Genomic DNA, 15,281 nt, shown 5'->3' on the forward strand with positions numbered 1-15,281 from the left:
TGTTTTTCCTTTTCTACCCTCGGTTTCCCTTCCACACTCCTCGTCTCCCCCTTCTCCTCATGCTACTTCCGATTTACTTATGCAGGAAACCTCCCTTTCCCCTCTCTCTAAACCACCTGATCCGTTAACATCCTCATCTACCACCTCAACTTATGCTACTTCCATCATCTCAACACCACCTCCCTCTACTATATCTCCTATCACCTCTACTATCCCTTCTCTTGCTGTAACGCCCGCAGATTCGGGCTACTCAATTTATAGATTATAAGCGTAAAAATGACTTTTGATAGAAGGTTAGTTAGGATCAATAACCTTAAACAAAGCTATAATTTATGTGACAAGGGTTTCGTACATATAAAGAATGTTGAAATCCGACTCCGTATGAAGAAGTTATGCTTCTTCGAAGTTTCACGATTTAAACCGTGTAATGCTCTGTTCCGAATTGACTTCTAGTCTGAGGCTGTGTCCCGAAGGTTGGTCATCATAAGGAGTATGGCTCTAGAAAAGGTAAGATATAGGTCCATTTGGGTACGGGTGATGTATTAGGAGTGATTCGGGTGTTCGGTTTGTGTTTTGGAGCTTAGGGGTATTTCGGTAAAGTGTCAGTTCGGGCTTTTGTGGAAAATGGATTTTTGTTAGGAAGTTCTAAAGGAATATATGAGTTGATAGATGTGTAGAGCTTCTCTTCACCTTTCCGTGGATATAAGGATCGTCAAAATCGGGCTTGTAATGAAGAAGTTATGGCCTTCGGAAGTTTCGTGGTTTTCAGGCTTAGCCGAGTACACGGGGCGTACACAAAGTGTATGCGGGGTGTACTAGTAAAGAAGGTAGTACGATGGGCGTACTGACCAGGATGGTCGCGAAGGTTCCCAGGAGTACGCTGGGCGTACCATATGTTCGCTGGGCGTACTCCAGTCAGATAAGAACCCTATTTTAGGGTCTTGGACCCTATTTAAGCTCCTTATCTCATAACCTAACCATAATATCTTCAGCCCCCATCCCTCTAAACCCTAGAAATCGACCCTTAGCCTCCATTTGAGTGATTCTTGAGCTTTTTGGTGATTTAGTGGGTTTTTGGTGCTTATTGTGGAAGAAGGAGTTCCTTGAGGAAGCATTGCTTGGCTTGAAGCTTGTGGATCCAAGCCCTAATCATATTGATCTAACTCCAGAAAGTATAAAGTTTGGATCTTGGTGGCTTTCTCATGTGGATCTAGTTGGGTTATGACTTTTTATGTTTGGACCTTGAAGAAGAAGGAACTTGGTGATCAAGCTATGGTTGGAGTCAAGCTTCTAGATCCAGAACCTTCATCAACTTTGCAAGCTTTTGGAGGTATAAAGTCTCAACCTTGTCAACTCTTTCATGTAGATCTACCATTGTGATTTTTAGTTCATTTTGGTCCCAAGGATGGAACTTTATGGTTGAAATCTGATTCTTAGGCTTTGAGTTGCCACTCTCAGTGTTAAATGAGTCCCTAAGGAAGAAAGTTGCCATCTTGGAAGTCTTAATGGGCTCATGCACGATTTAAGACCATTTGCTTGGAAGTGGATTATCATTTTTGGAGTTTGAGCTTATGTGGGCCATGCAAAGCTGTCAAGTAAGCAACTTTATGGTTTAAGACGTTGAAAAGGACTTGGATCTGTGTTTGTAGTTCTGGAGTAGAGTATTAAGCACTTAATGGGAAAATTTCTTAACAGGGGATTATGCTAAGCGTACGTGCAGGTACGCCCAGCGTAAGCATCATTTGACCTGTACGCTTAGCGTACATAGGAGTACGCCCAGCGTACTCATCAGTTATGGGCTTATTGTGTTTTGGGCCTCGACTTGGGCCATGCAGTGGACTTTGGGCCTTTGGGCCTTAGTGGACCATCAGAAGTCAGATGTATTGGGCCAAGGATACGTTTGGGCTTAGGGTAAGGCCCATTAGAGGGATTAGGACTAATTAAGCAAATTGGGCCATTAGTGGGCCACTAGTGGGCTTGGAAAGCCTACCTAGTGTTGGGCTTTAGTATAAGGTCCATTAGAAAGATCCGCGCCCAATTTAGAAAATTGGGACATTGATGGTTTTATGGACATTATAATGATGGGCTTTTGTTTTGGGTTCGGGCCTTAGTTTTGGATCATATTGGGGCAGGGGTAAAATGGTCATTTTACCCCATGCATGGATTAAGGATTATGGTATGGGACCCAATTTCTAATTGGGTATATTGATTGGTAGTGACAGCTCGGGAAGCTGGCAGGGCAGCAGCTAAAGAGTTCATGCGGGAAGCTTCTGCAGTGCGAGGTGAGTACCAATGGGTCTAAGGCACCAAGACTGGCCCATTTTATGTTATGTGTTACACTAGCTGTAGTAGAGATATGTGGTATGATAGTTAGCTTATGCTAAGTGGTATGTTAGTGATTATATGATATGTGTTATGCTATTTGTCTTTGTGATACTTGCATGGAAGACCCCGGGGGGGGGGGGGGGGGGAGGGGGAGCCGGTAGTATTGGATGTAAGACCATGTGGGGTAGCCCATGGCAGTCCTAGGTAAAGACCATGTGGGGTAGCCCATGACATTGGATGTAAGACCATGTGAGGTAGCACATGGCTTTCCTAGGTTTTATGTATGCATGGCTTATGTGATATATGTAGCTTTTATAGCTAATATGGTATGTGTTATGTGGATTGTGCGTGGGGTATGCTCTGGGGGACTCACTAAGCTTTGTGCTTACGGTTTACAGTTTTTGTTTCAGGTATCATCGTTTTGGAAATGAAGAGCTCGGATTGATCGCAGTGCACACACCTATGATTTCCGCAACGAACGATTTTGGGATGAACTCTGATAAACGTTTTACTTAATGATGATTTGAAATGTTTGAAATAAATGGTATCAATGTTTTAGCTATATTAAAAATGAAGTTTTTACCCTTGATTTTTGGGCTGTTACAAACCGACACGACTCTACGCATCGTAAAAAGTAGATTTTTGATAAATTACTTTTTAGCCTTAGTAATCTAAACAAAATTCGTAGGACTCGTTAAACTGAGAGCGTGCATATATAGATCGTCCAAATCTGACTTCGTGAGAGGAAGTTATGATTTTTCTAAGTTTCGGCATAGTAGTATTATGCTCAAAAATCGAATTTTAGATTGGTCGACTTTTATCCAAAATAATTTAAATGAGAGTTGAAGATCTCGTTGTTAAAAATTTCAACGATAAAAAGTCTGGCGAAAACGGACTCCGGATGAGAGAGATATGTTTTTTATACGAGCTTTAACAATCCAAGCCTGTGTGAAAAGTATAAATTCAAAATTAGCCAACGGATTCTAAACAAAAGTTGTAGATCTCGTTGAGACCTTTCTGGGGATATAAAGAAGGTCAAAAACGGAGTTCGTATGAAAGGAGATACACAATTTTGAAAACCTGAAAAATGGTACGCGTACGCGTCAGGTGCACGGCGTGCCCGACAAAACCACATAGCCCCACCTACTTTGCGACACGTATCCGACCAGTATTTAGCCACGTAACTATGTCCCGACCAGGAGCGTGGCGCGCCACCATGATGCACAACGTGAATCCCAAGAATTCAGCCTATAAATAGCAGCTCATTCCTTCATTTCTCTTCACACCATCCATTCGAATTCTATCTGAAACTTTCATTATTTAGCATATTTTTCCTTTGTTTCTACTCTGCGGCGAAGCCCTGCGACGCCCCTAAGTACTCATCTGAGTAGTAGCCTTCAAGTAGGATATCCCGAGTCAGTATTCTTCCCACGTAGATCCCGGTTCTTGTCTATAGTACTCTGTAAGTGAGCTACACTTACTTTGCCTCTGTGTAATTTATAATCATAATTATAAGCCTTTACTAGGAATGTATAAGTAAGATTTATCAATGATTATGAGTCGTTATATTGCTTATCTATTTACGGGAGTAATGTCTAGGTTGGATTTAGTGAGGTATTTAAAGTGGGATTTCCAAACAGTATACTTTGTATACCAAACAGACCCTACCTACGATATGATCTTACCTGGTTATTTCTTATTCAGATCTTGAAGTGGACTTTGGGGTTATTGAGGAATCTAAGCCCTTAGAATAATAGACTAAGAGTTAGTGTTACGTACATCTAGGCCTTTTGGAAAAGGTGTAAGGAGAAGCTCTACCCGATTCACCAATCACAAGACACTTTTGTCAAGTGAGTGCATAGTTACTTTCAAACTTACACATAGATACAAGTATTCTAATTGCTTAAATGCTACATGTGTTATTTTTGTTGTGTTTATTATATTTGTACAATATGATATTATTGTTACTTGATCTAATCATATACTTAATAATATAATTGGGTAGTAAAGGGTTGTGCGTAATAATAAATGAGAGGTTGTGTTAGGGCCGTGTAAGTTAGTGGTTGTGATAGGTTAGGTGAGAGTTGTGCGAATTAGTAAGCCGTGATCTGTCATGCTTATCCAAATACTATTGTTAGCCGTACCTAGCCAAGTACTATTGTACCGTCGTGCTTATCCAAGTACTATTGTACTGCCATGTCTAGCCAAGTACTATTATACTGTCGTGCTTATCCAAGTATTACTGTAGTGCATAGCCAAGTACTATTGTACTGTTGTGCTTATCCAAGTACTATTGTATTGTTGTATTGTCGTGCTTATCCAAGTACTTTTGTACTGTTGTGCTTACCCAAAATATTATCATCCTGCCGTTAGAGATCCTTTAGGAAAGATCTCTCGAGATCACCATACTAGGATTAGAAAGTGAGGATAACGGGAATGGGGTAATTGGGTTATTTGAATGCTAAAGAATATATAATTAAAGATTATAATATTGTGAGTTGAAAATCCTATGTATCTCACCAGGTTTCCCAACTTGACCACTCAATTTCTTTGTATCATAGGATGCAATACAAAGTTGCATGCATGGTGATAAATTCAAGGATATATAGACCGTTAGATTATTGAGACATTGTAAGTCTCCGTTTATGCTTATGTTTCTGTATTAACGATGTCATCCCGAGTTTTATAAATAAAACACATTTCTTCAAAAATATTTTAATAATATTATTATCATGTTTTTGGGATAAATTCCGCATAATAAATCTTTCTAAGAATACTCTGATTTAATAATCATAAACAAATCAGTTTTTTCTGGCCGTACAAATTGGGGATGTCACACTTGCTCCATCAAATCAACCTTCCACATCTCACTATCGCCCTCCACCTTCCAACACTCATCCAATGCTTACTAGAGCACACACAAAGTCTCTAAAACCCAAAGTCTTTCTCACCTCTACCTCCGACAAATATGATTATGAACCTCGACTTTTCTCTCAAGCCAGTAAACATCCCTATTGGCAACAAGCTATGCAACATGAATATGATGCTCTCATGAAAAATAACACATGGTCTATTGTTTCTTGTCCTACTAATGTCAATGTTATTGGTTGTAAGTTGATTTTCAGGATCAAACGACGCTCAGACGACACCAATGAACGTCACAAAGCATGCTTGGTAGCTCAAGGGTTCACTCAAGAGGCTAATGTTGATTACTTTGAAAATTTCAGTCCGGTCATTAAACCCATCACCATCCGACTTGTTCTGTCCATAGCTCTATCTCAAGGACGGTCACTTAGACAGCTCGACATCAATAATGTGTTCCTTAACAGTGATCTAAAGGAAGTAGTCTATATTAAACAACCACGAGGATTTGAAGACCCCAATAGACCCCAACATGTGTGCAGACTCAACAGAGCCCTCTATGGCCTTAAACAGGCTCGAAGAGCATGGTTTAACAAGCTCAAAACCTATCTCGTTGATCAAGGGTTTACAACTTGTCAATCCGATACTTCACTATTTGTTCACATCAGTTCAACCACCATCATTTACATCTTGGTTTATGACGATGATGTGATTATCATAGGAAACAATGCAGTCAAAATTCAATGCTTCATCAACCAACTTCATAGGGTGTTTGCTCTCAAAGATATTGGACAGTTATATCATTTCTTGGGTCTTCAAATCATATCTAATACTACTGGTATTGATCTCTCACAACAATGTTATCTCTTAGACATCCTTGATCGCAGCAAAATGACCGATGCTTCACTACTTTCCACCCCAGCTGATCCGGGTTATCGTTTATCCAAAGATGGTGAAACATTTCATGATCCAACATTGTTTCGTCAAATTATGGGTTCACTCTAATATGCTATAATCACACGTCCCGATATTGCATATGCAGTCAACTGAGTGTGTCAATTCATGCACTCCCCCACCATTCAACATTGGCAAGCTACAAAACGCATCCTTTGTTATCTAACTTGCATCATTGTCTTTATTTTTCACCAACCAAAGTTGTCTCTCTTCTTGCCTACTCGGATGTCGGATGGATTTCAACCCACGAGGACAGTCGGTCTTAATACGGATATGCAATCTTTCATGGTTCCAAACTTATCAATTGGAAATCCCGAAAACAATGAGTCGTGACACGATCAAGCACAGAGGCAGAATACCAGTCCTTAGCATACACACCAATTGAGTTATAGTGGCTCAAACAGTTAATTAAAGAACTTCAGGCCCCTATTCTGAAGCCACCACAACTTCTTTGCGACAAAGTAGGTGCCATGTTCATGAGCAAAAATCCCGTCATCCGCACAAGATCCAAACATATTGCTTTAGACTTTCACTTCATTAGGGAACAAATTGAGACCGGAGCACTAACTTTTTTCTATATTTCCTCCCTTGATTAGTTGGCTGACATATTCACCAAACCATTGTCAAGGGATCTAGTCCATCTGCTTCGTTCCAAGCTTCAAGTTCGTCACAACCTTCAACTTGTCGGGGGCTAATAACCACGTGTATAACATGTGTTGAAGTATTCAAAGTACCTTTCCTAGTCTCCTATATACCGTTGCATAATGTCGTATAGGTAGCGTTGTATTTTCCTTTTCTACTGTATAAATACCATGTATAATTTTAGTATCAAAGAAAAAATAGCACAAACACAAATTCAACTGTGTTCCCTTATACTCTTAGTGTAGATCTTTGGATCACAAGTTCTTGTTTCTGTCTCTTTTTATGGTTTTTCATTTAGGTTATCGAACATCGTACAAACGAAGAGTTCCAAGGTCCCATAGGTCAGCAAATCAGAACAACTCTGTGGTTTGCCTTTTTGACCCTTGTTTATGCTCACAGTAAGCTCTCAAACTCTTTTCTCTTATCTCAATTTACTAAAATATTCGATCTTTTGAGCATTAAATATCAGTCTTCACCTTTCTAACAAAACACCCATAAAAACTTGGTAATTTGAAACTGTAGGGAGAAGTTGCAAAGTAATCTTTCAGGATTCGTAGTAACGATTTGGTTGTTCATGGTGCTTGTGCTCACGTCAAGTTACACTACAACACTGAGTTCACTTTAACGGTACAACACATTGGAATGGAGGAGACCTCTATTGGATTCTTGGGTCTTTCTTCAGTAGGACTGTAGGACGAGTTGTCTTTACAATAGTTATGGATTAAGTTAGACAATAAATTTCGGTAGAATTTTTTAGTGGGAGGGGTACAATGTAAAGTTTGATAAAATAGAGGAAATGGTAAAATTGAAATTTTGCAAAAAAAGTTGTTATGTTTAGGAGGAAGAAATATTTTTTTTAGTTTGAGGGGGTAAAATGTAAAGTTTATTAAAATAGAAAAAAGGATAAAATTGTTTATTTATAAAAAACCATTGTGTATGTTAAAAATCTGTTGTGTACTATCAGCTTCCAAAAAATTATCATCATGTTATGGTTGCTCTGTTTATCATCATGCTATAGTTGCTCTGTTCGAAAGACGCAATTAGAAGTTTTGTGGTCATCACCATTTGTTATGTTATGAGTTGCAGTTATCATTTTATGGTCTTTGGTTTTTCTTTAAAATGCATGCTATCATTTTGAAATGTATTTTTTTAAGTGGAAACCACGTCATTAAGCAAACTTGCAACAAAAAAAAGTAGTCATTTATGAATATTTGGTTATTTTGTGATAAATGTCTAAAACATGGTCATTTGGTTACGTACATTATCCCATTTTGGTGCTTTTGTGATTACTTTTTTGCAAAAACTGATTCTGACTATGTTTTTTATTAGCATTTAATATATATATATATATATATATATATATATATATATATATATATATATATATATATATATATATATATTTGTGGCTACTATGCAAAATCGAACAAAATACATGTCTCTTTTGTTGTGACTACCTACATTGAAGTTCATTGATACGTCGTATTGGCATCGATTCACCACCTTTGGTCGCCCCATCCCTTCACATGCCATCGGCTGTTGAGCCTTTATCCATGTCACATTTAACTACCTATCTTTAACACCTTGTCACAAGCGATTAGTACAAATACATAGCTTACATAGTTTAACGTCTTTATAATTTGATCTCCTTGGACGAATTTAACTTTAAGCAGGAAGTGTTTGTTTTGACGGCTAATATGTGGACCTAACTCAATTTCTATGATCAAGTGATCCATGTTAAATGCTTTTGCTATTTATTTTTCTTTGTATCTTTAATTGTCATGAGATGGTGTTTGTGTTTTTTTTATCGAAGTTCTTATTCCTAACAATATCGTGACATTAACCATTAAGCTGTTATCAAGTAAATGTGTTTTCTTTTTTATTATAAATGTAAGATATATATGGAGACGTTGATTTACTCCCCAATAGAGCTCTTAAAGGAGATACCATAAACTCCAACATATATATAGAGAAATATATGATCATGTCACATCAATATGGATACACTAACACTCATATGGAGACAAAGGCTTGATGATGATACATATAAGGATGTGTTAGGCCACAATTACAACACGAATATGAGATACAGTAACACTCCCCAATGCTAAATAAGGATATACAATATGTGTTAAGCCATGAGAGTCTCATACATCAGCTCTAATATTATGTAAGATATACATGGAGTTATTGATTTGCTATTTTGGGGAGAGAGTAGACTCTAACATATATATAATAAATATATCAAACTATCGAACCTATTAAGATACACTAAGAATAAATGTGTATAATATATTTTACGGTTAATTTCATATATATGCCCTTGTTAAACTTCAAAATGTCATATTTGCCCAATTTAAAATCTAAATAACATATTTATCATTCTTAACTTTCAGAATATCGTAATTGTGCAAATCTATTTTATAAACATTTTATAATTTTTTTAAAATTTTAAAATCATTATATTTTATAAAACAAAACCATATTGTCCGGCCCTTAAATATCACTGCATACATGGATTCAAAAGTCTCAACATAGTAAGTATTTATGCCTACCCATGCTCTTAGGGAAGACGGAGTTGAGGTAGGGTTTGCATTTAATCTTCTCATCGCCCCCTTTAAAAATGGTTCCAACGGGTTGTTGCATTTAATATTCTCAAGGGTTTTACCAACCCGTCAAAACTTCAAATGTCTGTCTTCAATTTTCTTCATGCATGCGAAAACATGTCTTTTTTTCTTTGGTTTTAATATTCTCTACACTCACACACACACACACACAGATATATATATATATAGGGTTAGGTTCATGTGTTTCTTACATTTATTGTGCGCTAGAATGCACCAATAGGTATTTAGTAAAATTAAATAATTATTTAATTAAATAAAGATAAATATTAAATGATTTCCATAATTGTATGTATATTAAATAATATCTATAATTATAATTCTCTTTTTTATGGCAACTAATTAAATTTGTCATTAATGTCAGCAATAACATTCTTTTAGAATGAATTCGCATCTAGGTTTTCATGTATGAGTTCGTGTTTTTTTATGGACTCACCCACTTAAAATACAACAAAATTGGATTGAATATGAAGAACGAGAGTGTATTCTGCTCGAATACACTCTCATTCTGTTACAATATATTCTCATTCTTCTAGAATAAACTCTCATTTTACTAGAATACACTATCATTTTCCATGTTCTAGGCAACTTTGTTGTATTTTGAGTGAGTGAGTCATGAAACAAAATACGAGTCATACATGAAAACTAGATGCAAATTTATTCTGGAAGAATATTATTGCTGATATTAATAACGAATTTAATTAGTTTACATAAAAAATGAATTATAATTATGGATATCATTTAATATATATATAATTACGGAAATCATTTAATATCTATCTTCATTTGATTAAATAATAATTTAATTTTATTAATTTCTTATTGGTGCATTCTAACACACAATAGATGTGAGAAACATTTGAATCTAGCGCTCTCTCTTTCTCTCTCTCTCTCTCTCTCTATATATATATATATATATATATATATATATATATATATATATATATATATATATATATATATATATATATATATATATATATATATTCATTTGAGACCATGTCAATTTTGTGAGACATGAGGACGTGATCCTAGCCACTCATCTTGGAGATAAATAAATAAATAAATAAATAAATAAATAAATAAATAAATCTAAAATGAAAAATAAAATGAATAATCCAGAAATTCTTTTTTTAATTATTTATTTCGTCATTTTATTTACCCAAAAAAATTACCGTTTTTTATAAATATACGTGAAATATTTTAATAAAATATTACACTGTAAATATTCAAATGAAAATTTAAAATGTTAGAATATTATAGTATTCTAATAGAATTGTTAGAAATGTTCAAATATTCTAATATTCTACTAAAATTATTAGAATTTGTAGAATATTCTAATATTCAATTAAAATTGCTTGAACATTTATAGTCTAATATTCTAATAGAATATATGAATATTCAAACAGTTTTGTTGTAATTTATATACTAGAATATTCTATCAGAATATTTCACAAATATTTCAAAAAAACGGTAATTGTATTTATTTATTTTTGTTTTGAAACTATAAATGACAAAACTAATATTTTATTTTATTTTTTTAATTTTCAATTATTTTGCATTTTAAAAATATTTTTTTTGATCTCCAAAATGAGTGGTTAGGATTGCGTTTCTATGTCTTACAAAATATAGTGGTCAAATGAACCTAACTATATATATATATATATATATATATATATATATATATATATATATATATATATATATATATATATATATATATATATATATTCTGATATTCTAATATTCTATTCTTCGTAAAACTAGAACATGCAATATATTCTAACATTATATGTTTTAGAATATTTCAATGTAAAATATGTTAAAATTATTGTTTTAGAATATTAAAATAATACACATATTTAATTTTTGTGAACACTAGAATATTAGAATATTTAATTAGAAAAAAGTGGTCTCACGGTCTCACAAAATTAGGTCGTATCACATGAACCTAACTATATATATATATATATATATATATATATATATATATATATATATATATATATATATATATATATATATATAAACTAATATTTACTTTTTATAAATTAATTTTATTGTAACATACCATTTATTGATTAAATAAGTAGATAAAGATTTATAAATAGATTATAGTCCTGAATTAAACAATATTGAACGGGGTGTGGTGTTGGGAAGCAAATTGTTTTAATTATGGATTTTGAGGGTTAAAGTGTAAATTCCGGGCCACTTTGTAAATATTTCTAGAGGTGGGGGCTAATTGGTAATTGTTTGGACTTGTATTGTTATGAATTATTAAAGATAGGGGACTGATTGGTAAATATGGCACTAAGTTGAAAATGTTTTGAGGAGGAGGGACCAAATTTGGAGAATTGGTACAAAGTTTGAAATGAGATACGGGACTAACCCGTATCCCTTCCCCACGTCCTGTTCTATTGAGATAACCCTAAATCTAATAGCTGAAGTCGTAGCCACCATCACGTAAACTCTCTTCAGCCGCCACCGAGAGAAACTCCAGGACCGCCGCTGCTGCCTCACCGTTGAAGCGCCGACGAGCACCACCTCCTTACTGCTTCCGGAGACGTAAGGGAACCCGAGGAGTCACCGAGACCGGCGGCTACAGCCGCGTTCGTCGCTGCGTGGGTCCGGCGTGATCGGAAGATTCTCGGTAAGGCACTACACCTCATTTCCCTTCGTTCCTCTTCTCAGGTTTGATGTTCAATATGGTTCGCTGCCGCCCTTCTTTTATTATTGCTGCTTGCTGCCGTGTTTCACCACCACCTGCCACCGTGGGATGTGGCTGTTGGTGTTTGTATGGACGTGAAATTGAGAGTAGTCGTTGCCTTGGCCATCTTGGGGCTGTATTGGTGATTGTGTGGCCGGAAAACCACCACCACCACCGTGAGGTGGTGGCTGCCACTTCCTTGCCGCCACCAACCACCATCTCCGGTGGCTGTGTGTTTGTGGGTATATATCGATCGGTGTTTGAAGTACTTTTGTATTATTTTTGGCCTAAAATCTTGACCACCACCGCCGTGACGTGGTGGCCGTCGCCGTGAGCCGCCACTGACCACCACTGCCTGAGGTGGTAGTGGGTGGTGCTTGGCATAGTGAACCCTAATCGGCCCAAATGCGTGATTTGGACTAGTTGGATGGTGATTGGGCTAGAAACCCTAATTAGGGTTTGGAAAACCCTAATTTTTGGGTTTGTCAGTTTGGATTTTACCGGGACCCGCGGTTAGACCGTTGGATTGACATTGTGAATTATATCCGACTTCATTGTATGAATGGCCTAGGGGAGTGATGGACTTAATGGGTTTAGTCCTTAATGGGTTAAGTGAGAAACACTTAACCCTAATCGTCATTTTATGTGAAAACCCTAATTTTGGCTTGGGCCTTCCTATTGGGCTTTGGTGTTTGGGCCATTGATGGGCCATCAAAGAGCAGTCATGTGGACTAGAATATTTAGATGGGCTTTAGGGTAAGGCCCATATGAGGGTTTGGGCCCAATTTGGAAAATTGGGCCATGGTTGGGCGTTGGTGGGCCCAATGGACTTGAGTTATTTATGGGCCAGGTTGGTGGACCATGTTTAGACATAATATGTGAAGGTTGGTCTCAGATCCTAATGGGGTTATTTATGGGTTTGGCTTAGTGATAGAAGCCGGAGTGTAGCAGCAGCATTTATAGGATCTGTTCGCCATCCGAGGTGAGTCTTCTCACTATACTTTACCTAGAGTGGTAGTTATGTGTGACCAAAGGGTCTTATGTGCTTGCTTGAGTTGTACATTTTCTATGTGATATGTGTTGTGTGCTATATTATGTGATATTTAGACCGGACCAGTGGGTCCAACGAATTATGAGACCGGAGGGTCCTCACTTAGACCGGACCGGAGGGTCCAACAAGCAGTGAGACCGGAGGGTTCTCACCGAGACCGGACCAGTGGGTCCAACGAATTATGAGACCGGAGGGTCCTCACTTAGACCAGACCGGAGGGTCCAACGAGCAGTGAGACCGGAGGGTTCTCACCTAGACCGGACCAGTGGGTCCAACGAGCTGTGGGACTGGAGGGTCCCACTGAGACACATTGACCGGAGGGTCTTACAGAGTTATAGCCTAGAGTGGCTAATGACTTGTGTGTGGTATTTTGGGGAACTCACTAAGCTTCGTGCTTACCGTGTTATGTGTTATGTGTTTCAGGTACTTCTCAGGATCACGGGAGGGCGACGGCTCGATTGTACATACGAGATAAAGAGTTATCTTTTTGAGGATCCTGGATTATTAATCAAACAATTATGGAACTGTGTTTTTTTTAATTTGATAATTGAGATTTTTGTGAAATGTATTATGAGAATTTTTGTAATTTAAAATGAAAAAAATTTGTTCAAAAACTTACGGTGTGACATTTATATTTTATGAATTAATTTGTTTAATTTTTATTAGTTTTTGTTTATTTTAAAATTAAAAATTAAATGAGTTGAATAGATTGAAAAATATAAGGTTTTCATATGTTATGGGTTGAGAAGGTTGAAAGAGAGAAGAGATAAAAGTTGATATGACGTTGATGTGCCAGTGGGTTCGGAATCACTTCCTTCTCCTTTATGTTCGCTGCTTTAAACCCATAACTACATGCGTAGACTTTGTTCCGACCATGAAACATCATCGAAGTTCCATCCTTACGAGTCTTGTCAAAATACACATATCTTCCTCTTCCTTTGACTTCCTGTTTAAAATCAAAAATCAAAGCCACACATGGCTCCATAATAACAAAAATCAAAAATCCTTACCAGTGAATACCATAATAACAACAAGTGTTATTATAGAATAATAGCTCCATAATAACAACCATTTGTTGGAAGATTCCCCCATGTACAAGCCTCCGCCACAGCCCAACAGCTTCACAAATTCAGCAATGCGTACCCACACTCTTATATTTCTTCAAGATAGTGCAACCCACATGCATTACCAAAATAGGTTATGATAAGGATAAAAAGAAACGCAACCACATGAATTCCTTCAAATCCTCACAACTAGTAACCAGTGAAGCACTAGTGAACGTTTTCTTTCTTTGTCATTATTGTGAACTCCACATAGTTCCTGACTTGGGTAGTACATCACCATGTATTTAATAATGAGGCTACAGACTTGTGGCTCCATCTTTTACTCCCTATCACACATCAAAATCTTAGGAACAACATACTAATCAACCATTGTCCTCTTCCTCCCTAAATGCCTGTCAGAGAGCAAACATGTGAAGCCAAGCTGCAACTTCAATCCTTACATCTTTCACTCCCTGAAACTCTTTATCTGAAAATCTCCCAAGAACTTTAGGTTGCGTTTAGTTACGGAAAAACAGTTTTCATTTTCCATTTTTCGTTTTCCCTTTTCAGTTTTCGTTTTCCGTTTTCGGCTTTCATTGGAAAATTTAGAAAACGCGTTTAGTTAAAACTTATTCATTTTTCATTTTCAGTTTTAGAAAATTAGAAAACGTGTTTAGATGTGTATTTTTCTATCGGTTTTCATTTTTAGAAAACGGTAGCGGTGGTAGGGTGGGCGTGGGGACGATGGTGGTGGTGGGGGCAGCGGCGAGGGGCAGTGGTGGCAGCGGGGTGGCGGCGGCAGTGGTGGTGGTGATGGTGATGGGGTAGTGATGGTGATGGTAGGTCGCTGATTGTGGTAGTGGTGTTGGGTGTGTGTGTGTGTGGGTGGGTGTGAGTTTGTGTGTGTGTGTTTGTGGGGGTTGGTGTGTGTGTGTGTGTTTGTGGGGGTTGGTGTGTGTGTGTGTGTGTGTTTGTGGGGGTTGGTGTGTGTGGATCACATGTTTCATTATTATAGTTCCTTATATTTCTAGACAGCCCATTGTGTAAGCCTTGTATGTATTGGCCCAAGTGGC

This window comes from Lactuca virosa, chromosome 1 (genome assembly GCF_052849685.1).
Source record: "Lactuca virosa cultivar CGN04683 chromosome 1, Lactuca_virosa_CGN04683_v6, whole genome shotgun sequence".
NCBI classification, from domain to species: Eukaryota; Viridiplantae; Streptophyta; class Magnoliopsida; order Asterales; family Asteraceae; genus Lactuca; species Lactuca virosa.